The following is a 25,512-nucleotide window of genomic DNA, read 5'->3' on the forward strand; positions in this document are numbered from 1 at the left end:
CAGAACTGTTTTCTCATCCCCTAACACGCGTTCTGCGCACTCTAAGTATGGCTCTTCAGCAACCATCGGTTTCACATTAGCATGACACTATGGGATCCGGACCAATGCGAATAGCTATATGGCGGAATGATAAATTGCAGCCTCCATTGGCCATGACCCTGATGCTGTCCAATTTTAACACAAGCTAATGGACATTTCTGCTCCTTACACATGGCAATACACGATCTGGCCACAAACAACCAACACTGAAATGCTAATTCTGAAAGAGAAAGACGCTGCAAAATCTTTCCCACGTGGCTGGTGATGAATTTCCAAAAAATCTAAGGCCATCTTATTCTCATACAAGTTGTATTATATAATCATTCTCTCTTAATCTTTCGGTCCAGATGGTGCCTTCTAAGTATTATATGCATGTTACTGACTCCAGTGACTTATTACCAGTAGCGTTATGAAACAGTGAAACTTTTAAGGTGGTTACTGTTTTCACCAATCGTGCAATAGAAGATTGCTGTATTTGTTCCCCCGTTTAAAGGCAATATCTCAAGACCCCTTGGAATAACAGTATTTGTGGGGAACTGTATCAGTTCAGGGGATTTTTTTCTTAAGATTTATGGGCTAACACATTCTCTGATACAATTGGTCAGTAACAACTCTCCCAATACCGTTATTTAAAACGACTAATGTGATAAACGAAATTCATAAACACTCTAGTTTTAGAGGAAGATTTATTAATGACAGGAATATTTGAAAGATAGATAAATACTTCTCCAAGGCTGTGGTCAAATAACTCTTAATGCTGCACCTTTAATTATATATTGCTTAGGACAGAACAACAGTATGTTCCTATGAGGTGGTAACACACGCGTTACTCATATTGCTCAAGCACTCTTCAGGAGTGGAATGATTTGAAACTGAATTTTGGTTAGAGTATCGTGCAGTGTGCATGCGCATTGTGCCAGTCCATTTAGATCCACTTTAGGTCCGTTATTCCTAGGTGTTATATGGCAACGTTGTAATAGAACAGTACTGGATTTCTTCTTCTATGTACATATGCTACATCCATTTTCAACACAAAATCGTTCTGTACCAGTCCTTGGTTACTCTGCGATTCGCTACAGTCCGTCAGCACTGCTATAATCTTCTTGCAGACAGCTGCATCACCTGTGGCCAACCTTTGCGTATTATGACACAAAATCTATACCTTCTCCTTTCAAGAATCGAAATTAAAACCACACACCTTTATTATTATTTACATCGCATTGCCACCCTCCAGCTGCCTCCCTTGCTTAGAAATGCAGTTCAGTTCTATTTCTCCAGTGACAGGCTACCCGTCCAGGAAATTCCAAATAGTTCCCCTTCCCACTCGGTACTGACAGGTTTTCAACCTGGCAGGCCTTCCAGCAACTCTCCAGACACATAAAGACTATCACAACTGGTAGATAGCAGCTGATGGAGGGATACATCAACCTGCCAGTCCAACTATCTAGTTCACTGTCAAACTGCACATTGCGCTGTTCGCCAGTATGTATCATTTGACCACCCTTGAGTTCCAAGTTATGGTAGAAGTAGAGAATGTACCGTGAGTTACCAGGTGAAGCTCACCTAAATAGACTGGAACCAACTGTGCAGCAATCTAACATACATGGAGGGCAGTTCACAACAAGGTATAGGTCAATAACATCTTAACATTAATCTCTTTGGTGCCAGTAACAGCCACAGCATTGTCAGCACATTAGTATTCTATGCTTGGTGGTATTGCGTTAAAATTAACAGTCAAAGAGTCATCGCAGAATGTATTTTTAAAGTATCAAAGTGTTGTGAACATTTGTAGTTTGCAAATTGCAATACTTGTTGCAGTGTACAAACTGAGAAAATGGTAAGCCCATATTAAAACGTTTTTTGACGATGTTGTAAGGTGAATATTGGGATATAAAGTTCACGATGGTAATGTGGAGTTAGATAGCTGTATAAGTGCTTGCATCATAATTCCATTACACGATAGCATACATACCTCAATATGTTTGAATGAAATACTCGCAGAATTCAAAGGAAACAAAAAACAATCAGTCGTGAAATATTGCCTTATTGCGATTGGGGCTGATGTGGAATGAATAATAAGAATGACCTGATATATGAGTGTGTGTGTGTGTGTGTGTGTGTGTGTGTGTGTGTGTATGTGTGCATGGTGTGTGATTGTGTGTAAGATGAAACTAAAATAAAATTGTAACAGACTGATATTTTTACAAGCTGTAACATGTTTAATTAAATCATATGCATCATGATTATGTTTCCTGGGGAATATATGTGACGTAACATAGCTTAATACCACACACTCTAGTTAGGAATATGTGTATCATGGTCTTACATAGAATTCAAGATAAGTGTCTAAACCGTCGGATTGATACATTGAAGTCATGATGATTTTTTTTCAGATTACCTGTCAGGTGATTGCAAGTGTCGGCTATTGAATCGGAATTAGTGCTGGTGTTTCTGCATTGCTTACAGGAAAATAATTAAAACAGCAAGTGTTAGCGCATCATAACATAGTGCGCTAACGTAAATGCCGCACTATGCTTACTGGTTCCTACAGAATCACACTCCAAACCCGTCTAATAGAGGTGACACCTATTTCTACTTTTGCCTATGTTGATAACACAGAGTGCTGATCAACAGTAGCCACTTATTTACTTCAAATAGACAGATTATACTATTTCACATGCTTTTGGCCTTAACTACTGTACATGGTAAACTGCGGCTTCTGACAGTTCATTATTGGTATTATGAATACACATCTCACTGGCCATTAGAACAAAAGTGAGCTCCTAGCCAGAAATTAGACAAATGCAGTGCATCAGCGTTTGAGATTCGAATGGAGAAGATTCTTTTGGGAGTTTGATGCAGATTTTCGCACATTTCTTCATTTGTACATAACTATAACATACAGTTAATATAGAGGTTAGCAGGAGTGTCTATATACACCCTCAAACCAGTGTAGCAAAGACATTCCAACTGTTGGAAGATGGAAACACAGTTTGTTTTAATGGACTGTGAGTGTCCTACATAAAGAACAGACATAGACATCAAACATTTCTAAATCATTTACCGTAAACACATGTGTTAGTTCCATTCATCTGCTGGATACACACTTATCTATATGCACACATCAGCCAGAAATGGAAAAGTTTGCTTGTGATTGGTTATTACATCAGTCCACAGTGGAAGCTCGTTCCTAGATTGTAGGACATTGAAATATGTTGAGCACTGAAATATTTCACAGATATTTCTTATGAACCAGGGATGTCAGAAGTAGACGCTATGTAACACTTCACCCTATACACCTAAATGTCACAGACAATAAACGGTAACCAAATGATCCCAGATTGTAACAACATATCCTAAGACTCTAGCAAAACGCCTCCTGAACTGCAGCAAAAATACCCTATGTTCCATCAAAATGCCCTTTGTTATTGTGAAATTATAACAAAATATCATCAGTGTATAGAGAAGTGGTACACTTTTAAGAAGAGAAATCTCAAAACTATTATGAAAACGTGTAGAAGAAATGTGCAATCATCAAACGCTGTTTTACTTGATATCTGTATCATTTGATGTGTTTGTGTGTGTGTGTGTGTGTGTGTGTGTGTGTGTGTGTGTGTGTGCGTGGAGGTCTACCGAAAAAAAACAACGACCAGAACACCATGCTGAGCACTAAGTTTCCGTGTAGCTCTCGGTACCTCGGTATTTCCAAATTAAAAATATGTTTTACATATATTATACATCGTGACCACTTTGGATCATAGCATTTTCATAGAAATTCCAGAAATATTTCGTCTGCAGCTGGCAGGCCCGTAACATGTATAAAAAATCCCTTGGTTTCTTTACAACCACTTATCACCGTTTGTCATATGCCTCTGTTGTGTACTCAGGTATTTTGTCTTTGTGAGAACCCTGTTCACTAGTATATGTGACAGTTTTAATCCATCTTCAGAGATCTCGTCACTGAATGTTCCAGCTATGAACATGTAGTCAACTTGTCATGCCTCTAGTTATGTTCCTCCTGGGACGCCTCAGAGACTTGAACATCATAACTTGCAACGTATAGAGCTGGTACTTAAGCAATATGTAAACACATGTGTACATCCACACATGTCAAACAACAATCGATACTTACATGGAGTTTGACATTCATCCTCACTCCCATGCACAACATAACCACGCTGCAGCCCACGAACGTATACTTAACATATTGAGTGAATTCTTAGCTAAAAAAGATAAACACACCACCAATCCACTCACCCACCCTCTTATCCACCCACACTCACAGCTCTTTTCAGCTAGGCAAGAACACTCACATCCATCACCACCAGATTGAATAGAACACTGTCTCATGGTTGTAGATAACGTCTTTCTAAAACTGTGGTGAGCACAACCAGCGTAACTGCGTGTTACATACACTCACCCCGTAAATGTGAAGGTGGGGAAAAGGAGATTAATTCCTGTATGTTTTCACAGGATGAAATGGCACACATTCCTGTCAAAATTATATTGACTCCTGGTACACATCTACAGCATTAGAGTGAGATAATTTATATTGTTTTCGTGCTTATTAAAGCAACAGTCTTTTTACTTGCCAGAGTGTGGAAATTATTGCCAGAAATACATGTGCATGTCATTAGACTGAAACAATATTTAGCGCTTTTTCGGAATGAAAGGAATAGTTCATGTACCTGTCAGGTTTATGCAATGTATTATAATTGGGAAACATTTAAAGAAGGTCAAGGATGGTTTCTATCTGTTATGTCTTCTGACTGCTGACACAAGTCTCATTACTTGGAATGTGTGTAATAATTCTGTAGTCTTGATATTGATGTGTGATGCGGGGCTGTCATTAAACTACAGTATCTGGTTATATGATATGTCCACCTGCAAGGAGCGCTTGGGTGGCATTGTTACTGAACATGAAGGTGATAAAGTGTTAAATATAGCCGGTGCTATCTCTCTCCAGAGGTCGTGACCAATTGCAGCGGCAGCAGTGTTTTCGCCCTTCATTGAAGAGAACGACTGCCACAGCCACACTATTGAGAGCAGTCCCTCTGACACTCAGCTAAGGTAATCTGATCGTCACGACCCATCACTCTGATACTCAGAAAAGGTAGTCTGGTCATGACCTGCTGCTTGAGTGAGGACATGTTGGCGTATGATGTATTCGTAGGGGTTTGCTACATTTGGAAATAAACGAAAAATCTGCTGATAATCCACCATTTCAAAGAGCTTGGGAAAAAGGGGCAATGTACTAAGTAAACTAAGGTAGACAGCTGCATTAAAGAAAGTGCAGTTATTATACGGAAATTGGAACTGGAATAGACATCTCCATAATCATTTAATAACACATTTTTCTCAAAGCTTTCACTCTGACGAATTATTTTCTATGCATTGGTTAATGATGGTATGAGCAATGATAATGACACAAATACTTCGACACAGTAGATCCCCTAGTGCAATGGTTGACTGCCATTTTTCTTATGCTGAATGTCCGTCTTGTCGCCATCAGATTCCTCTCCTAATGTTGGATCGATAATATTCTGTGCATTTTTCACTGTTTGGGTGTTCTTATACAACATCGGTAATTTTTCACAACATATTCCTAAATTTTTCGATGAGTGCTTACCGGATTTGGAAGTCCTTTAAGAATATTGGACTCAGTAAAAACGATATTCTTTCGAATTCCCTATCCTCCACTCCCATCACGTGCTTGTGTGGTGTCACCGCCAGACACCACACTTGCTAGGTGGTCGCTTTAAATCGGCCGCGGTCCATTAGTACATGTCGGACCCGCGTGTCGCCACTGTCAGTAATTGCAGACCGAGCGCCACCACACGGCAGGTCTTGAGAGACTTACTAGCACTCGCCCCAGTTGTACAGCCGACGTTGCTAGCCATGGTTCACTGAGAATTACGCTCTCATTTGCCGAGACGATAGTTAGCACAGCCTTCAGCTACGTCAATTGCTACGACCTAGCAAGGCGCCATTTATCTTCTGCTGGTTATCTTATAAAGCCTGTACCGTCAGACCTATGTTCTCCAATTATGGAATAAAGTTAAGTATTCTACCAGTTACCTCCTGTTTGCTAATCTTATTTCTCTGACCTGTTCCAGACCTCACGCCAGCCTGCGTGAGTTAAACGCGTGCCTTTCGGTTACCCGTCACTGTGGACTGGCTGTCTTGTCAGTGCCACTACAGCTTGATTAAACTTAAAGGATGTATACCCAACATTCCAGATGGCCTTACATATTTCAATGATGTCATCATGATCAGATATTTTTCTTATTTTCCTCCAATATTTCCGCCTTCTGCTTTCCTAGAAACATTGTTTACTTTGTCTTCTTCATCTTGGTACGTCTTCTCCTTTGTAAATATTTGTTATTCTTAAAATAAGCTCCGCAGAGGTTGAGAGATGGGTTTAATTGCTTTTTTCAGCATAGACATGACATCACCTTGTCTTTTTTTGCGGTATCTATTGTTTCTTGTGGATATGTCGTTGAGATTTCAGCAAAACCTGATGAGATTATTTTGTAAACGGTATATGTAGCTGGAGTAGGGTCATCCGTATACATTGTCGGATTGAAGTGGTGTAGTGTCATGAAATTTATTCCACATTTATCAGCAGTCTTCCTCAGAAAATAACACGATATTAATTCCTTCGCTGCTCCAAATATGTCTCTTTTGGTATTATATATCTGTTGGCCTTCTTCTTCAGTTTCTCATGATGCCTTCGCAATGAAATAAACAAAATCTCAAACTACACATAGCACTGACATGCTGCTACAACCTAATAGTTTTGAACCACGTTGTTAACACTTCACCCTTCGTTTTTGTACAGTTTTGGAGGGCGTTGTTACCGTCTGGGGGAATTTGGTTACCTTTCCTTTTGCTATAATATATGGATGTATGGAGTGTTCTGTAGTCTCCACTTATCAATTTGCTGGTTCATATAAAAGTTTGTGAAATCCAAGCTTCGTATTAAATATTTCAGAGTCGAACATGCTAGTATTTCAATGTCCTATAACTTGGCAACGAGAGTTTGCTATGGGTTGATGTAATACCCAATCACTAGAAAGCTTTTACACTGTGGGTTTATGTGTACATAATTATATATGTGTCTACATAGCAGTCCAATACAACTAAATCATGTGTTCATCAGAAATAATTTAGAAACGTTTGATGTCTATGTCTGCAGTTCATGTAGGACATTCGCAGCCCACTATAACGAACTGTCTATTAGAAGAGACGTGTTTTGCATCAATGAAGATGAACAAATGCGCATAAATTTGAATTTATACGCTTAAATACCATACTTACTGGAAAATTTTCTCTTCTTTTGGTGCATATTACCACCTCGCAGAAAATGGAAACCAAAGAACGTACAGTGGAAGAGATTTGCTCCACAGCGTGAAAGATGAGAAGTGCTTGTAGCTTTTAAAGTATGCATTTTAGAGTCCATGTTTTCTAGACACTTCTGCTTCGAATAATCATTCCTGTCACATCCTATAATAATGACCATTTCTCCTGGGACACCCTTAGCTGTCCCTTGTCATCGCCTGGAAAGTAATCTGAAAGAATTTAATCATGGCTTCAATATCTTGCCGCGATTTTTTTGTCTCCTTCGAATATCGTATACAATGTATTAAAATCTGTTGGAGTAGGTATGTTATCATGTATTGAGTTTCTGATACACGCACTTATGTAGTTATCTAACTCCACATCACCATAGCTAACTTTAAGGTGCCAAGATACACTTTACAGTACCATCAAAAATGTTTTAACATGGACTCATCATTGATTGAGTCTGTACAAATACATCATAATACTGCATCCTGCAAAACGTATATTTTTGCAATACTTTTATTGTTTAGAAATACTTTCTGCAATGAGTCTTGAAATATAAATTTTAACACAGCATCAACAAACACATCGAATATTGGTGCGCTGATACTGCTGCAACTGCCACTGCCACTCATCAAAGAGATGAACGTTGAGATGTTAGGGACCTTTATTTGGTTTTGAACTGACCCACGTTGTATGTCAGATTTCTGCACATTTGTTTCTATTCTATTTGAGTGAGCCTCATCTTCGTACCCCACTGCAAAATTTTTTGCTTCTGCTATACCTCGAACCCAACATCAGATGCAGTCATGACATTCACACACTTTGACCTATTAGCTGTGAAATGATAAGTGTTTTATTTGTGAACAACGTTACACTTTGACACCTAACTAGATGGTTGGATGATTCTTTTATATACCCCTCCACCAATCGGTAGAACCCGCTGTGGTTGAAACATAGAACTGAACTGCTTTTATAAACTAGAGAGAGTTAGAAGTTGGAAATGTGATGTAAATAACAATAAAGTGCATGTGGTTTTATCTTCGATTATTGTAAGGAAAGGACATAGATTTTTTGGTCATAACACACAAAAGTTGGCCACAAATGATGCAGCTGTCTATAGAAGAACATAGTAGTGCTGGCAGACTGTAAGGGATTATAGAGTAACCGAGAAATGGTACAGAGAGAGACTTTCTGTTGAGACTGGACGTAGAAAACATCCATGAGGGCAAAACGCCGTACTGTATATATCTGATACTCTAACCAAAATCTAATTTCCAGTCATTCCACTCTTGAACAGTGTGTGGAGAAAATGAGTGATATGTATGTTACCACCTCACAGGAAGATGCTGATACTAAGAAAAGTATAATTAAAGGCGCAGCAGTAAGAGTTATTTGATTGTTGCTCTGAAGAAGTATTAATCTAACTTTCCCGATATTCCCACAATCAACAAATGTTCCACTTCCATTAAAACTGCAGAACACCTGAATTTCATGTTCCAACCAGTGTTTTGAAGTACCGTACTACTAATCATTCCAAATTATAAATGTTTCGTGTGCAGTCTTGGCTGTGTGGGTTTTCATTCCCTAACATAAACAAAAAAATATTGTTCTACATTAGCAGTCACACACTAGGTGCAGCAAATCATAATCTTTCAAAAAAATGGTTCAAATGGCTCTGAGCACTATGGGAGTCAACTGCTGTGGTCATCAGTCCCCTAGAACTTAGAACTACTTAAACCTAACTAACCTAAGGACATCACATACACCCATGCCCACGGCAGGATTCGAACCTGCGACCGTAGCAACAGCGCGGCTCCAGACTGGAGCGCCTAGAACCGCACGGTCACCGCAGCCGACTTTTCAAAAATGCACTAATTCTCTTTTTTTATACATCACCAGCTGTGAACCATTTTCTAAATAATGTCTTCTTATATGCCCTAAATTCAGTCTGTACAGAGGTCAGGCAGATGGGAGCAATGAAACATATGGGTATTCCAACTGTAAATTCTGCTTGTATGGATTTAATACTTACAGGTAGATATCAGCTGACTTCGGCATTGTGTGGAAACACGAATGTGTACACTCTTGTAAGTCAGCCATATGTACAAAGTACTCAGACTGATAGCTTAGAAAGGCACTGAATACAGTACTGACATATAGTTGCCACTGAGTCAGTCTGTCGAACACAATATATAATTCACTGCCTAGATCAGATTAGTTTGTAACAATTAAATGATGTAAATAAATAGAACAGTCTCCTGATGTCACCTTGAGTGCTGCATCCCCATATATCTGGATCTGGACAATGGACAGTTTTAAACCAGAGGTGAACATATGGAGGCAGACTGGAAGGGTAATACTCTTTCGTCATAAGAACAATAACGTACTGTATTGCACCACATAAAGTATCCCACATAGTCTCTATAAATTGCACTTCAACACTGAGTTAAATATTCTCAATTTCTATTCCTACATCATTATCACTCTCTGCTTCTATACCACTATTCGTATGCTTGCATCTACTGGCTGTCAAACTACATATAATGCTGAACAACAGCAACTAGGACCCCCTAGCTGTAGTTCAGCAACCTTAGCTACAGTTCAGCAAGTTATGTGTCTTGCTCTCAAATATCAGGAAACCCACTGCATGCTGCTGCAGCTCAACAAATGACAGAGCAGCAAACAGGTGTATGTGCTGCTCCAACATATCAGCTAGTGATGCATCATGGGCACTTATACTATGGAAAAAGATGGAAAGTTGCATTTTAGAAAACATACAGAATAATACCAATGAGGGAAAAATGGTTTCATAATAACTACATGCCAGTTTTTTATTAATTATTCTGTCTGAGGTGCTGCTGGTAGATCTTCTTGGAACCAGCTGTGTCCCCACCTCAGAAATATCAGGTAGTCTTTCTGTGTGCTGTGAATTGATTAATAGTGGGGGCGCTCCAGCATACTAGTTACTGCTACATCAGAAGGCTATTCCACTGTTGAAAAAGAAGAAAACGTGAATATTTGGGGAATTACACACATATGCAATGAATAATGAGAGAGAGGAATTGGTTAATACTTACATGTCAGTTTTCCTCTCTTCCTCTGCCTGCCGGCTAATATCTTGCAGAAACTTCCTGATGCTCTCAATACAGGATGAAGAACCCCAATGATACACAATTGGCATAGTTACAGGAGGGGAGTGGATTCGGGAAGTGGGACGTCATTGACTCTAGACCCCACTGATAAAGGGGACATTGACCATTTCTGAAGATCTGGTAGCAGTGCAACCTTGATCCCTGACATTTGGGAGATCTGGCAACACTGTAGTGTAGGTTGAAACTGGCATTGATTCACTACTTACCTAAAACTTAATATTGATCCTACTTTACGGAATGATTGAATTCTGAAGTATATTGATGTGCTTGGTAAGTGATGACACATTTTCCTTCCGGTTGAATTTGTTTCCCACATGTTACAGGATGTCCTTTGAAAGGGCACGTCCGATTTTCCTCCCCATCGATACCCAGTATGAGATTAAATACTGTCTCTTATGGCCACATCGTCGACGGGAGTTCCAGTCCTAATGATCTTCCCTCCTTCTTCCATATGTTGTCTCTCGTAATTACTGTTTGTTGTTAAATTTCTTTGAAATAGGAAGATTGAACATTGTAAATACATAAAACTGCAACCAGTCACTTTTTTGAATAGTTCTTTATTATTCCATGAACCGGTTTTAGAACCTTTTCAGGTTCATCTTCAGATAATTTTCTGGAAGTTACATATCTATTTCTAGTAATGCTCGGTGCTGGCTTGCGACACTATAAGCGGCTCTGTTCTGTTAGTGTCCGTCTGTCTGCTTCCATTTTGATGGCCTGTTGGGACATCACTTCAAACACTTTTACACAATCTGTATATATTTACACGGTGACAGCGAAACTTTGCCAGCACCCGGCATGTGCTATGCAACTGTTTGAGTGATGTAGCGACTGGTTGCAGTTTTATGTATTTACATGCAGTTAACAGTCAGGGGTTCTACAATATCCGCATAGGATAAGCTTAATCTGAATGGACGTTGATTTTTTAATTCAGAAGTCTTCCTCCCTTCCAAACTTAACAGAATCTCTCCTGCGAACCTTGCAGAACTAGCACTCCTGAAATTAAGGATAGATCACTTGCCCACGAAAGGAAAAGGTCTTGAGTTAGAGTCTCGGTCCGGCACACAGTGCCAGGAAGTTTCAATGTTCAGCCTGTTTCGAACGCGAGTCCTTACACGCCTTTCGTCTCCGAAGGGTGCAGTTATTGCACCCCGATGCCCTTTCACCATGTGTGCCTTTTGCACAGTGGTTTCTGCTACAAAGTGGACGCTATATGCATTTTCCAGCTTATGTGTTGTTCACTGATGAGGTCACATTCACTAGGGATGACATATTCGATCAGCACAATGAGCATTTGGGGTCATCAGAAAAACCCCTCGTTGTGCGGCATCACGCAGCACAATATCGCTCCACAGTCAACTTGTGGGCTGGTTTGGCCGACTATTGCTTGGTCTGGCCGTACATTTTACCATCCCGCTTGACCACCGCGAACTATAAAACCTCTCTGGGAAAGGTTTTTCTCGGCTTGCTTGCAGATGTTTCAGGAAATATGACGCACTACATGTGGTCCCGACATGATTGGGCATCTGCTCATTTTGGACAGGCTGTTTTTAGGCCTGAATAGGACATACCCGTAGCGCTGAATTTGCGCGTGGTTGGAATACTGGCACCAAAGCTCATCGGATTTATCGAACCTTTCTTTCTGTGGGGAGCCATGAAATCTCTCACGTATTGCAATCTTGTAGAGTTTGAAAAGGACCCCGTCGCAAGAGTTGCCTACACAGCTGCTACACTCAAAGAAATTCTAGGTGTGTTCAAGCGTTTCTTGCAGTCGATGCTCTGTCAGTGTTACGTATGCGTGGCGTCTGATGGTGCAAATTTCGAGCATCTGCTGTAGCATTAGAGCTGTAGTCGTGTCGTACACCCTGTGTACTCATTACGTTCAATGTTTCAAATGAATCACTCTCTTATTTCCTTTCCGATCTTCGACTTCCGATAACACTTACTCCTGACATTTGCGGCCAAGATTGTCGCAACATTTCTGGTACACCACGTACAGCAAAACATGACACAGTATAATTGTTTACACACATATTACGAGTTTACGCAGCCAATGGTAAAAATAAAAAAAATAGTCCATTATAAATAACACAGTAATTGTGGAATAAAAGACCTATATAGCTCAATCATACTACTCGATTGTTTGTAACGGAGCAGTAAGTGCTACATATTTGATCGTTAAAAAGTTCAACAATGAAAAGTCTTATCCTCGGGGCTCGAGCTAAGATGTTGTACACCTGTTAACCACTTCAACATTCGGGAAATGTGCAAACAACTTGAGTATATATATTTTTTTCATTTCGTGGCTACTTAGGTGTTTCTACAGCTTCGTTTCAACTCGTCTTTGTGATATAAGGTCTTCCTCTTGGTACTGGTTTTGTGTACTCAGCTGGTATTGACTGAACAAATTTGACTGAATTTCTGGTTATTGTGTCTTGGTGCAAAGTAATACTAACAGTCTCGCCAAGATACTATCAACTCATGTAAATACAATTTCCTGCCTTTAGAATAAACCATTGTTTCTTCAACAACATATTGGTGTGGTTGGTGGGTGCAATAATTCGTTTCTCTCGTCCATTAGCTTCCTTTAACAATTATTTCATTGAGGATAGATTGCAAACCATGATAACTGTTTCTTTAATGAGATATATCACCTTGTAAATACCTTGTTCAGGATTTGGGATGTATGTAGTCTCTGTAGAAAGGTTGATGTACTTGCCTGTGTTCATTTTACGTTGAGTCTGTACATGTTACTTTGAGTTAGATTTTTAATGAGTGACTTTTCATAAAAAATATCTACATTAATGACAAAAAGTTAGCCCCACTCATACTACAGTTTTCTTAAACTTATTCTTGTGACAAACAATTTGGTCTCGCGTAAATGTCAGCTCCTCCCTACCGTGGCGAGTTGCAACCCATTTGGCTCTAAGCCAACCCGATGTTGCAGCAGAATGTTAGTTTCCTTTCTTGCGGATCTGCTCTCACAACGCGACTTGAGAGGAACGCCGCAACTGAGAGAATAATGTGTATCCAACGAATCTCTTATTGATTTCCACTAAACGTTTGCCACACATATATGCTGGGTAACCTTGAAATTATACGGGTCAATCGAGACGTTTTACGTATTCAACGATTTTCATCGACACACTCCAAGGGTTTTATATCGGTGTTAATGAAACAAACAGAATCCTCTTTGCAATTACATAATCAGAAGTCCGTTGACAGGCACAGCGTTAGTAGGTCAAGGAGAGCAACAGAAATACCGACTGCTTTCTCGATAACCTACCATCACATGCCACAGGACGTCCATATTTCTAGATTTTCTCTTTTTTCGCGTTAATGATCATGAGGTCGTTGTCAGAATATTTTATTTGATTCAGTTTCTCGTCGCAACTCTAATGAAACGTGGCTGCTTTATCGTGTAACTCTTACACGATATCGTCTTGGTACTCAAAAACGACAGATAGGAGGCATGATGCATAACACACTCTAAGACGAAAAAAACGATGCACCACGAAGGAGTTACGAAGATTGATATTCACACAGGTATCGACGGCAAATGCAAAGCTGTAAATTTTGGCGGCCAATGAAAGAACGTGTGATGCTACTGTCCAATTTCACCATGTAGTTGGTAACGATAGTAAAAGGGAACATGCCAGTACAAGGGTATAAAGTCCTTGCGAAATTCATACTGTGTACTCAGTTGGACAATAACTATGCCTCGCATGCAGGGGTGTGGACAATACATTCAGATGTCAGAATTTGAGAGAGGAAGAGTATTTGGGCCCAAAGAAGCCACTTCCAGTGATAGGCGAATCGCTCGACGCTAAAACAGAAGCAATGTCACTATTCCACGACGTTGTCAGGAATGGGTGAATCAAGACCGAACATAGCGTTAAGAAGGAAGCGGTCGATCTAGAGAGACGACAGAACGCGAGGACCGAGCAATCGCCAGAGACCTACTCAGAGTCCAGGATTCATCATTGTCATAAATTCGACGCACAACTCGTGTTTCAGTGACCACAATGACCATTAACAGGTGGCTCCCACAAGAAGGGCCTGAGCTCACAGCACCCCTAGCACAGACAACCATTGACATCGATACACCAATTAGGTCATTTGCAGTTATATTGGACACATTCCATCTGGAATCTTATTGACTGGAGTAGAACTGCTTTCAGTGATGAGTACCTCTTCGAAATGAGCCCAGATGACCAGCGAAGACGTGTCTGGAGACGTCCCGCAGAGTGTTGAGGTATCAAACTGACTGTTGTCCGCCATACGGGCTGACAACCAGGAGTTTCATTTTATAGTAGGGCCCATTTGGTCGTCATCCGCTGCAACCTCACAACACAGCCGTACGTCGACGATATTCTACGCCCTAATTCGTTGCTCTTCATGGCAAGCCACCCTGGGGTTACATTTCAGCAAGATAATGCCTGCCTGCACACAGTGGAACTTGCTACTGCTCGCTTCCGTATTTTCCAAACCCTACTTTGGACAGCAAGGTCGCTGTATCTCTCTGCAGTTGAGAACATTTGGAACAGTAAGGACAGGGCTCTCAAACCAACTCGGGATTGTGACGATCTATCGTTCCATTTCGACAGAATTTGGCGAGTTATCCCTCATTAAGACATTAGACAATTCTATCAGTCAATACCAAGCCGAGTAACTGCTTTTATTGTCTTGCTCAATTCGTGAACCTCACTCCTTTGAACAGATCATCTAATTTTTCTGAAACTGTAATCATGTATTTGTCTGTTTATGTACGTCATATCTTCCGGTTTGTGATGCGAATAGAGTTAGAGGTAAAGAAGTAATAAACTGAAAAGTCATGCCTGCTGCTGGGGTTTTATTTCATGAGCAGCGAAAATGTAGTAAGCGATAAAACTTTTCATTTCATCTTTTTGTGGGAGGTGGCTCCGAGAAAAAGTTTCATAAGATTAGCACTTATCTGTGAAGTTTGTTGCAAGCCACTAACTGCTTTCATTCAAGAATATTGGACGAATATACGCAGAGTATTTTCGCTCGGCGATTTACGCTGCTTCAACACCTACACACAATTTCTAACTGTAATACTTGTCCAATTTTGTTGGATTTTTTCTATAAATCTATACCTCTTGATGAGTAGATTACGACAGCATTTAAAATTTTGACAATTCAGCCAATAGTTACGAGAAATATTGAAAATTGAGGCTTTGTTGCCCTGACAGTCTTCAGATATGCGACCTGAAACTAGTCCTGTGAACAAGGATAGCCGTTTAGTAATACAGTTTACTGACACAAGTGTTTGAAATTCTGTGACGTCGTTGTGACACATATGAGAAGTCAGAAATTGCTTCCTTTAGCACGGTCAGTTCTCCAAAGCGGTGCCGCTTCAAATACACTCCTGGAAAGTGAAATAAGAACACCGTGAATTCATTGTCCCAGGAAGGGAAAACTTTATTGACACGTTCCTGGGGTCAGATACATCACATGATCACACTGACAGAACCACAGGCACATAGACACAGGCAACAGAGCATGCACAATGTCGGCACTAGTACAGTGTATATCCACCTTTCGCAGCAATGCAGGCTGCTATTCTCCCATGGAGACGATCGTAGATATGCTGGATGTAGTCCTGTGGAACGGCTTGCCATGCCATTTCCACCTGGCGCCTCAGTTGGACCAGCGTTCGTGCTGGACGTGCAGACCGCGTGAGACGACGCTTCATCCAGTCCCAAACGTGCTCAATGGGGGACAGATCCGGAGATCTTGCTGGCCAGGGTAGTTGACTTACACCTTCTAGAGCACGTTGGGTGGCACGGGATACATGCGGACGTGCATTGTCCTGTTGGAACAGCAAGTTCCCTTGCCGGTCTAGGAATGGTAGAACGATGGGTTCGATGACGGTTTGGATGTACCGTGCACTATTCAGTGTCCCCTCGACGATCACCAGTGGTGTACGGCCAGTGTAGGAGATCGCTCCCCACACCATGATGCCGGGTGTTGGCCCTGTGTGCCTCGGTCGTATGCAGTCCTGATTGTGGCGCTCACCTGCACGGCGCCAAACACGCATACGACCATCATTGGCACCAAGCCAGAAGCGACTCTCATCGCTGAAGACGACACGTCTCCATTCGTCCCTCCATTCACGCCTGTCGCGACACCACTGGAGGCGGGCTGCACGATGTTGGGGCGTGAGCGGAAGACGGCCTAACGGTGTGCGGGACCGTAGCCCAGCTTCATGGAGACGGTTGCGAATGGTCCTCGCCGATACCCCAGGAGCAACAGTGTCCCTAATTTGCTGGGAAGTGGCGGTGCGGTCCCCTACGGCACTGCGTAGGATCCTACGGTCTTGGCGTGCATCCGTGCGTCGCTGCGGTCCGGTCCCAGGTCGACGGGCACGTGCACCTTCCGCCGACCACTGGCGACAACATCGATGTACTGTGGAGACCTCACGCCCCACGTGTTGAGCAATTCGGCGGTACGTCCACCCGGCCTCCCGCATGCCCACTATACGCCCTCGCTCAAAGTCCGTCAACTGCACACACGGTTCACGTCCACGCTGTCGCGGCATGCTACCAGTGTTAAAGACTGCGATGGAGCTCCGTATGCCACGGCAAACTGGCTGACACTGACGGCGGCGGTGCACAAATGCTGCGCAGCTAGCGCCATTCGACGGCCAACACCGCGGTTCCTGGTGTGTCCGCTGTGCCGTGCGTGTGATCATTGCTTGTACAGCCCTCTCGCAGTGTCCGGAGCAAGTATGGTGGGTCTGACACACCGGTGTCAATGTGTTCTTTTTTTCATTTCCAGGAGTGTATGTTGATCTTTCCCGGCAGAAATTTGAATCATATACGGGAGTTACGCTCTCAATGATGGTTTGATTACATACAACGAAACGAGAACAAGAATCATTCAGCATATAAATTAACGCACTCGAAAAAAATAACCCATTTCTACAACTTGGTGCTCATCTTGAGCTCGTTGCGCAACTGAGGAAAGAAGTATTGAAAGAAATACATCGACCTGGTCTCTTCGCTTGACTATACTACTGTTTACTGTGTTGAGGTTTTTCCTGATTAAAACGGAAGATCTCATTCCCACTTAACCTAGAACCCACATGGTTCAGGATATTAGCTTCTGAAGTTAACTACCAGTTGACATGTTGTGAATTGTGCTAATTATGGACTCGTTGTGAAGGGTAAGCAGGCACTATTGACCTCTGCAGTTTTGCATTTAGTTGTCGCGAACTGTCCACAGCACGCGTCTCTGAATCACTGCGCTTACTGCTCTCTGTTAGTGTCGCTTGAAAATACAGGGGCGGTCAGCGGTCCTACGTATGGGTTTTATGCAACCCGCAACGCCTTCGAATAACACGTGCAAGGTTTTCATATTCTCTCGCTTGCTACTTCTAAACAATTAGTCCTGCATAAAAAACGAATAGAATCTTCTTCCAGGAAAGTTAATGTAGTTAAGTTTTGTAGTAGGATACGTTTATTAATAGTGCATAACAGTGTTTCATTCTGACAGCGTGTTAATTCTGTAAATCCTAGCTGTTCCAGTTTACTGCATTGTATTAACTTATTTCGACTATCGCCTGACAAATGATTAGAGTAGTAAGTGTTATATTCAAATCTTTTATCTTTTTATGTTATACTTTCTTACATGCTCCACACCCACGACAATCATCTCATTTTTTGTGTCTGTGGAACGAAATCTGAATCTAATCTAATCTAATCTAATCTAACTAGAGGATGTAGCCTTCGAATTATTCAAGTAAAACGTACAAAAATGACCTCAAACGCGTTTTTCTTGAATAAATCGGAAACTGTGGACTCCAGTTAAAATGTGTCCCAGTACAAAATTTAACTGCATTAATTTTCTGCAAAAAAAGGTTGATTTATTTTTTTCTGTTGGACTTGTTTCCACATAGTGAGCGAGAGATTATGAAAATCTCGCGTGCGGTTTTTGCAGGCATTGTGGGTTGCATGAAACCCATAGGTAAGGAAACTGAAACACTTTTATAGAGCATCTTTGCAGTGGTTTTGCCGGCCGTGGTGGCCGAGCGGTTCTAGGCGCTTCAGTGTGGAACCGCGCGACCGTTACGGTCGTAGGTTCGATCCTGCATCGTGCATGGATGTGTGTGATGTCCTCTGATTGCGGCCGACCGCAGGACCGCTCAACACGCTCCACGACCGTCGACTAAGAAGGCAGCATCGTCTTCTAGTAGGCCAGCTGTGTGGTCAATGTATCAGGCTGAACTCCACGTGAAAGTTATTACTAAATTAGAAGGCCTCAGGGAACCACAGAAAGGGCGTCCATCTAAAAGGGGGAAGGTAAAACACAGTAAGTTAGTTGTAGAAACGATCGGTATCGCTCCTCTGATTGCGGCCGACCGCAGGACCGCTCAACACGCTCCACGACCGTCGACTAAGAAGGCAGCATCGTCTTCTAGTAGGCCAGCTGTGTGGTCAATGTATCAGGCTGAACTCCACGTGAAAGTTATTACTAAATTAGAAGGCCTCAGGGAACCACAGAAAGGGCGTCCATCTAAAAGGGGGAAGGTAAAACACAGTAAGTTAGTTGTAGAAACGATCGGTATCGCTCCTCTGATTGCGGCCGACCGCAGGACCGCTCAACACGCTCCACGACCGTCGACTAAGAAGGCAGCATCGTCTTCTAGTAGGCCAGCTGTGTGGTCAATGTATCAGGCTGAACTCCACGTGAAAGTTATTACTAAATTAGAAGGCCTCAGGGAACCACAGAAAGGGCGTCCATCTAAAAGGGGGAAGGTAAAACACAGTAAGTTAGTTGTAGAAACGATCGGTATCGCTCCTCTGATTGCGGCCGACCGCAGGACCGCTCAACACGCTCCACGACCGTCGACTAAGAAGGCAGCATCGTCTTCTAGTAGGCCAGCTGTGTGGTCAATGTATCAGGCTGAACTCCACGTGAAAGTTATTACTAAATTAGAAGGCCTCAGGGAACCACAGAAAGGGCGTCCATCTAAAAGGGGGAAGGTAAAACACAGTAAGTTAGTTGTAGAAACGATCGGTATCGCTCCTCTGATTGCGGCCGACCGCAGGACCGCTCAACACGCTCCACGACCGTCGACTAAGAAGGCAGCATCGTCTTCTAGTAGGCCAGCTGTGTGGTCAATGTATCAGGCTGAACTCCACGTGAAAGTTATTACTAAATTAGAAGGCCTCAGGGAACCACAGAAAGGGCGTCCATCTAAAAGGGGGAAGGTAAAACACAGTAAGTTAGTTGTAGAAACGATCGCTATTGTAGTTGTAAAGTGTCGTAGCTGTGTTGGGAAAGATCCAGAGCTCCAAGCCCTAATAGAAAGCACTGAAGCTCAAGTAGTTATACGTACAGCAGGCTGCCTAAAGCCGGAAATAAGCTCAGCAGAAATTTTTTCTAACGATCTAACAGTGTTCAGAAAGGATAGATTAAATACAATTGGTGGTGGAGTTTTTATTGATGCCATAAGTAGTTTGCCTTGTAGTAAAAGTGAAGTAGATAGTTCCTGCGAAATAGTATGGGTAGAGCAAATAAACAATGTTTTCAGCCTTCAGTTGCAACTGAAGGCTGAAAACATTGTTTATTTGCTGTACATTTCACAGTTGCTGACACGCTGCAATATGTTAAAGATTTGTAAGTATGGGTAGAGGTTATACTTGACAATCGGACTAAACGATTAATTGGGTCGTTTTACCGACCCCCCTACTCAGAAGATATAGTTGCTGAACAGTTCAAAGAAAACTTGAGTCTCATTTCAAATAGGTACCCCACTCATACAGTTATAATCGGTGACTTTAATCTACCCTCGATATGCTGGAAAAATTATCCGTTCAACGCCGGCGCCAGACATAAAACGTCATCCGAAATTGTACTGAAGGCTTTCTCAGAAAATTATTTTGAACAATTAGTACATGAGCCCACTCGAAAAGTAAATGGTTGGGAAAGCATACTTGACCTCTTAGCAATAAATAATCCTAGAAAAATAGTGAGTATCGTGACGAATACCGGGATTAACGACCACAAGGCACTAGCTGCTAGGCTGAATACCGTAACTCCTACAACCATAAAAAAGAATATCTATTTAAAAAAGCTGATAAAAATGCTCTGAATGCCTTTTTAAGAGACAGTCTGCAATCCTTCCGATCTGATTATGTAAGCGTAGAAAAGTTGTGGACTGATTTCAAAGAGATAGTATCGACAAAATTGAGAGATAACCACCACATGAGTTAATAAGTGATGGTACCGATTCCCAATGGTACACAAAACGCTGTTGCAGAAGCAGCGAAAAAAGCATGCCAAATTTAAAAGAACGAAACTCTGTCTCGGAATCGGGCAGAAAACCCAAAGAGATTCTGTTCATATATAAAGCATACCAGTGGAAAGACGCAATTAATACCTTCACTGCGCGGTAACAACGGTAAAGTCACTGATCACAGTGCCACTAAAGTAGAGTTATAAAACACGATTCTCCGAAACTGCTTCAACCAAGAAGACGAAGTAAATATTCCTGAATTCCAATCTAGAATAACTGCCAAGATGAGAAACATAGAAGTAGATATCCTCGGTGTAACAAAGCAGCTTACATCACTTAATAAAAGCAAGGCTTCCTGTCCAGATTGTATACCAGTCAGGTTCCTCTCAGAGTATGCTGATACAATAGCTCCACATTTAGCAATTATATACAACCGCTCTCTCACAGAAAAATCCGTACCTAAACACTGGAAAATTGCTCCAATCACACTAAAACCCAAAAAGGGAAGTAGGAGTAATCCGTTGAATTACAGATCCGTATCACTAACGTCGATTTGTAGTAGGGTTGTGGAACATATGCTGTATTCGAACATTATGAAGTACCAAAATTTCATTCTTGGGAAGCAACTAGTCCTTTATACTCATGAAACAGTGAGTGCTATCGACAAGGGATGTCAAATTGATTCCATATTTTTAGATTTACAGAAGACTTTCGACACTCTTCCACACAAGCTTCTTCTAACCAAACTTCGTGCCTATGGAATATCGCCTCAGTGGTGCGGCTAGATTCATGATTTCCTGTCAGAAAGATCACAGTTCGTAGTAATAGACGGAAAGTCATCGAGTAAAACAGAAATAATACGAGGCGTTTCCCAAGGAAGTGTTATAGGCCATCTATTGTTCCTGATCTATGTTAACGACATAGGAGACAATCTCAGTAGCCGCCATAGATTCTTTGCAGATTATGGTTTCATTTATCGTCTTGTAAAGTCATCAGATGACCAAAACGAATTGAATAATGATTTAAATAAGATATCTGTATGGTGGGAAAAATGGCAATTCACCCTGAATAGCGCCGGCCGGGGTGGCCGAGCGGTTCTAGGAGCTACAGTCTGGAACCGCGCGACCTCTGCGGTCGCAGGTTCGAATCCCGCCTCGGGCATGGCTGTGTTAATTAGGTTTAAGTAGTTCCAAGTTCTAGGGGACTGATGACCTCAGAAGTTAAGTCCCATAGTGCACAGAGCCATTTTTTTTTCACCCTGAATAAAGAAAAGTGTGAATTTATTCACATGAGTACTAAAAGAAATCAGCTAAATTTCGATTAAGCGATAACTCACACATATCTGAAGGCTGTAAATTCAATTAAATACTTAGCGATTACAATTACAAATACCCTAAATTGGAACGATCACATAGATAATGTTGTGGGTAGAGCCAACCAAAGACTGCGATTCATGGGCAGAACACTTAGAAGGTGCAACAGGTCTACTAAAGAGACTGCATACACCACGCTTGTCCGCCCTATTCTGGAGTGTTATTGTGCGGTGTGGGATCCGTATCAGATGAGTCTGACGGAGGACATCGAAAAAGGACAAAGAAGGGCGGCTCGTTTTGTATTATCTCGAAGTAGGGGAGATAATGCCACATACATGGTACGTGAATTGGAGTGGCAATCATTAAACCAAAGGCGTTTTTCATTGGGATGGGATTTTCTCTTGAAATTTCAATCCCAAATTTTCTCCCCCGATTGCGAAAAAATTCTGTTGGCACCCACCTACATAGGGATAAATGATCACCACGATAAAATAAGAGAAATTGGGGCTCGCACAGAAAAATTTAGGTGCTCGTTTTTCCCGCGCGCCGTTCGAGAGCGGAACGATAGAGAGACAGTTTGAAGGTGGTTCATTGAACCCTCTGTCAGGCACTTTATTGTCAACAGCAGGGTAATCACGTAGATGTAGGTGTAGAAATGGGCTCTGAGCGAGAGGCTTCTATTTTGTATGGATCAAGTGATACGTTAACATTCATAGAGTGTTGCAGATACTCATGGACGACTTTCTTGAAGAAAATGGCTCTGAGCACTATGCGACTTAACTTCTGAGGTCATCAGTCCCCTAGAACTTAGAGCTAATTAAACCTAACTAACCTAAGGACATCACACACATCAATGCCCGAGGCAGGATTCGAAGCTGCCACCGTAACGGTCGCTCGGTTCCAGACTGTAGCGCGTAGAACCGCACGTTTCTTGAAGACATTACCATGACAGTTATATTGAGAATTTGTTATACAGCAGTACATTCTCTTCATAAGTAATAATATATCGCGCAGTTGACAATTCGTCGTGTGACCTTGATATCATGTGAAAAACTTCAAGTTCCATAAAATCCTAGACTCACCACCAGCTGAAGTGTAAATAGCTGTAGTGCATTTCAGTTGCCATGACGACTGGAATATTTTAACGAGTCAAGTGCTAGACACACTGTCAGAATTTGAAATGAAGACGGCGTGAGAACGTGCTCAGGATGCCTAGATGCACTATACTGGCACATTTGGTCGCAGCGAACTGCAGGGTGCTGGAGGCAGTCGTTACTCCATCCCAGAGGTCGTTCAGACAATGGACTCGTGCAGACAATGAACCTTTCACGTATCACCTACATCTACATTTACACGGATACTCTGCAAATCACATTTAAGTGCCTAGCGGAGGGTTCATCGAACCACCTTCACAATTCTCTATTATTCCAATATCGTATAGCTTGGGGAAAGAACTAACACCTATATCTTTCCGTACGAGCTCTGATTTCCCTTATTTTATCATGGTGATCGTTTCTCCCTACAAAATATTTTCGCATTTGGAGGAGAAAGCTGGTGATTGGAATTTAGTGAAAAGATTGCTCCGCAACGAAAAACGTCTTTCTTTTAATGATGTCCATCCCAAATGCTGTATCATTTCAGTGACACTCTCTTTCCTGTTTCGCGCTAATACGAAACGTGCTGCCCTTCTTTGAACTTTTTCGATATATTCCGTCAATCCTATCTGGCAAGCATCCCACAACGCGCAGCAGTATTCTAAAGAGCACGTACAAGCGTATTGTAAGCAGTCTCCTTAGTAGATCTGTTGCAATTTCTAAATGTCCTGCCAATAAAACGCAGTCTTTGGTTAACCTTCCTCACAACATTCTCTATGTGCTCCTTCCAATTTAAGTTGTTCGTAATTTTAATTCCTAGATATTTTGTTGAATTTACGGCCCTTAGATTTGACTGATTTATCGTGAAACCAAAGTGTAACGGCTTCCTTTTAGCACTCATGTGGATGACCTCACACTTTTCGTTATTTAGAGTCAACTGCCAATTTTCGCACCATACAGATATCTTTTCTAAATCGTTTTTCAATTTGTTTTGATCTTACGATGACTTTACCAATCGATAAACGACAGCGTCATCAGCGAACAACCTGAGACGGCTGCTCAGATTGTCTCCAAAATCGTTTATATAGATAAGGAACAGCAAAGGGCCTATAACACTTCCTTGGGGAACGCCAGAAATCACTTCTGTTTTACTCGATGACTTTCCGTCAGTTACTACGAACTGTGACCTCTCTGACAGGAAATCACGAATCCAGTCACATAATTCAGACGATATTCCTTAAACATGCAATTTCTCTGGAAGCCGCATGTGTGGTGAAGTGTCAAAAGCCTTCAGGAAATCCAGAAATGCGGAAACAATTTGAAATCCCTTGTCAATAGCACTCAACACTTCATGGGAATAAAGAACTACTTGTGGTTCACAAATAGGATGTTTTCTACATCCGTGTTGACTGTGTGTCAATAGACCATTTTCTTAGAGGTAATTCATAATATTCGAACACAATATATGTTCCAAAATCCTGCTGCATATCGACGTTAATGATATGGGCCTGTAATTCAATGGATTACTCCTACAAACTTTCTTGAATATTGGTGTGACCTGTGCAGATTTCCAGTCTTTGGATACGGATCTTTCGTCGAGCGAACGGTTGCATATGATTGTTAAGTATGGGGCAACTGCATCAGAGTACTCTGAAAGGAACCTAACTGGAATACAGTCTGGACCAGAAGACTTGCTTTTATTAAGTGATTTAAGTTGCTTCACTTTATTCGAATACTGGAATATTTACTTCGTCATCTTTTGTGAAGGCGTTTCGGAAGGCTGTGTTTAGCAGCTCTGCTTTGGCAGCACTGTCTTCGATAGGATATCAAAAATGGTTCACATGGCTCTGAGCACTATGCGACTTAACTTCTGAGGTCATCAGTATCCTAGATCTTAGTACTAATTAAACCTAACTACCCTAAGGACATCACACACATTCATGACCGAGGCAGGATTCGAACCTGCGACCGTAGCGGTCGTTCGGTTGCAGACTGTAGCGCCTAGAACCGCACGGCCACTCCGGCCGGCGATAGGATATCCATTGCTATCACTCAGAGAAGTCATTGATTGTGTCTTGCCGCTAGCATACTTCACATACGACCAGAATCTCTTTGGATGCTCTACCAGGTTTCGAGACAAAGTTTCGTTGTGGAAACTATTATAAGCATCTCGCATTAAAGTCCGTGCTAAATTTAGAGCTTCTGTAGAAGATCACCAATTTTGGAGATTTTGCGTCTGTTTAAATTTGACATACTTTTTTGGTTGTTTCTGCAACAGTGTTCTGACCCGTTTTGTTTACCAA

Source organism: Schistocerca cancellata, chromosome 6 (genome assembly GCF_023864275.1).
Source record: "Schistocerca cancellata isolate TAMUIC-IGC-003103 chromosome 6, iqSchCanc2.1, whole genome shotgun sequence".
In the NCBI taxonomy this organism is placed as follows: Eukaryota; Metazoa; Arthropoda; class Insecta; order Orthoptera; family Acrididae; genus Schistocerca; species Schistocerca cancellata.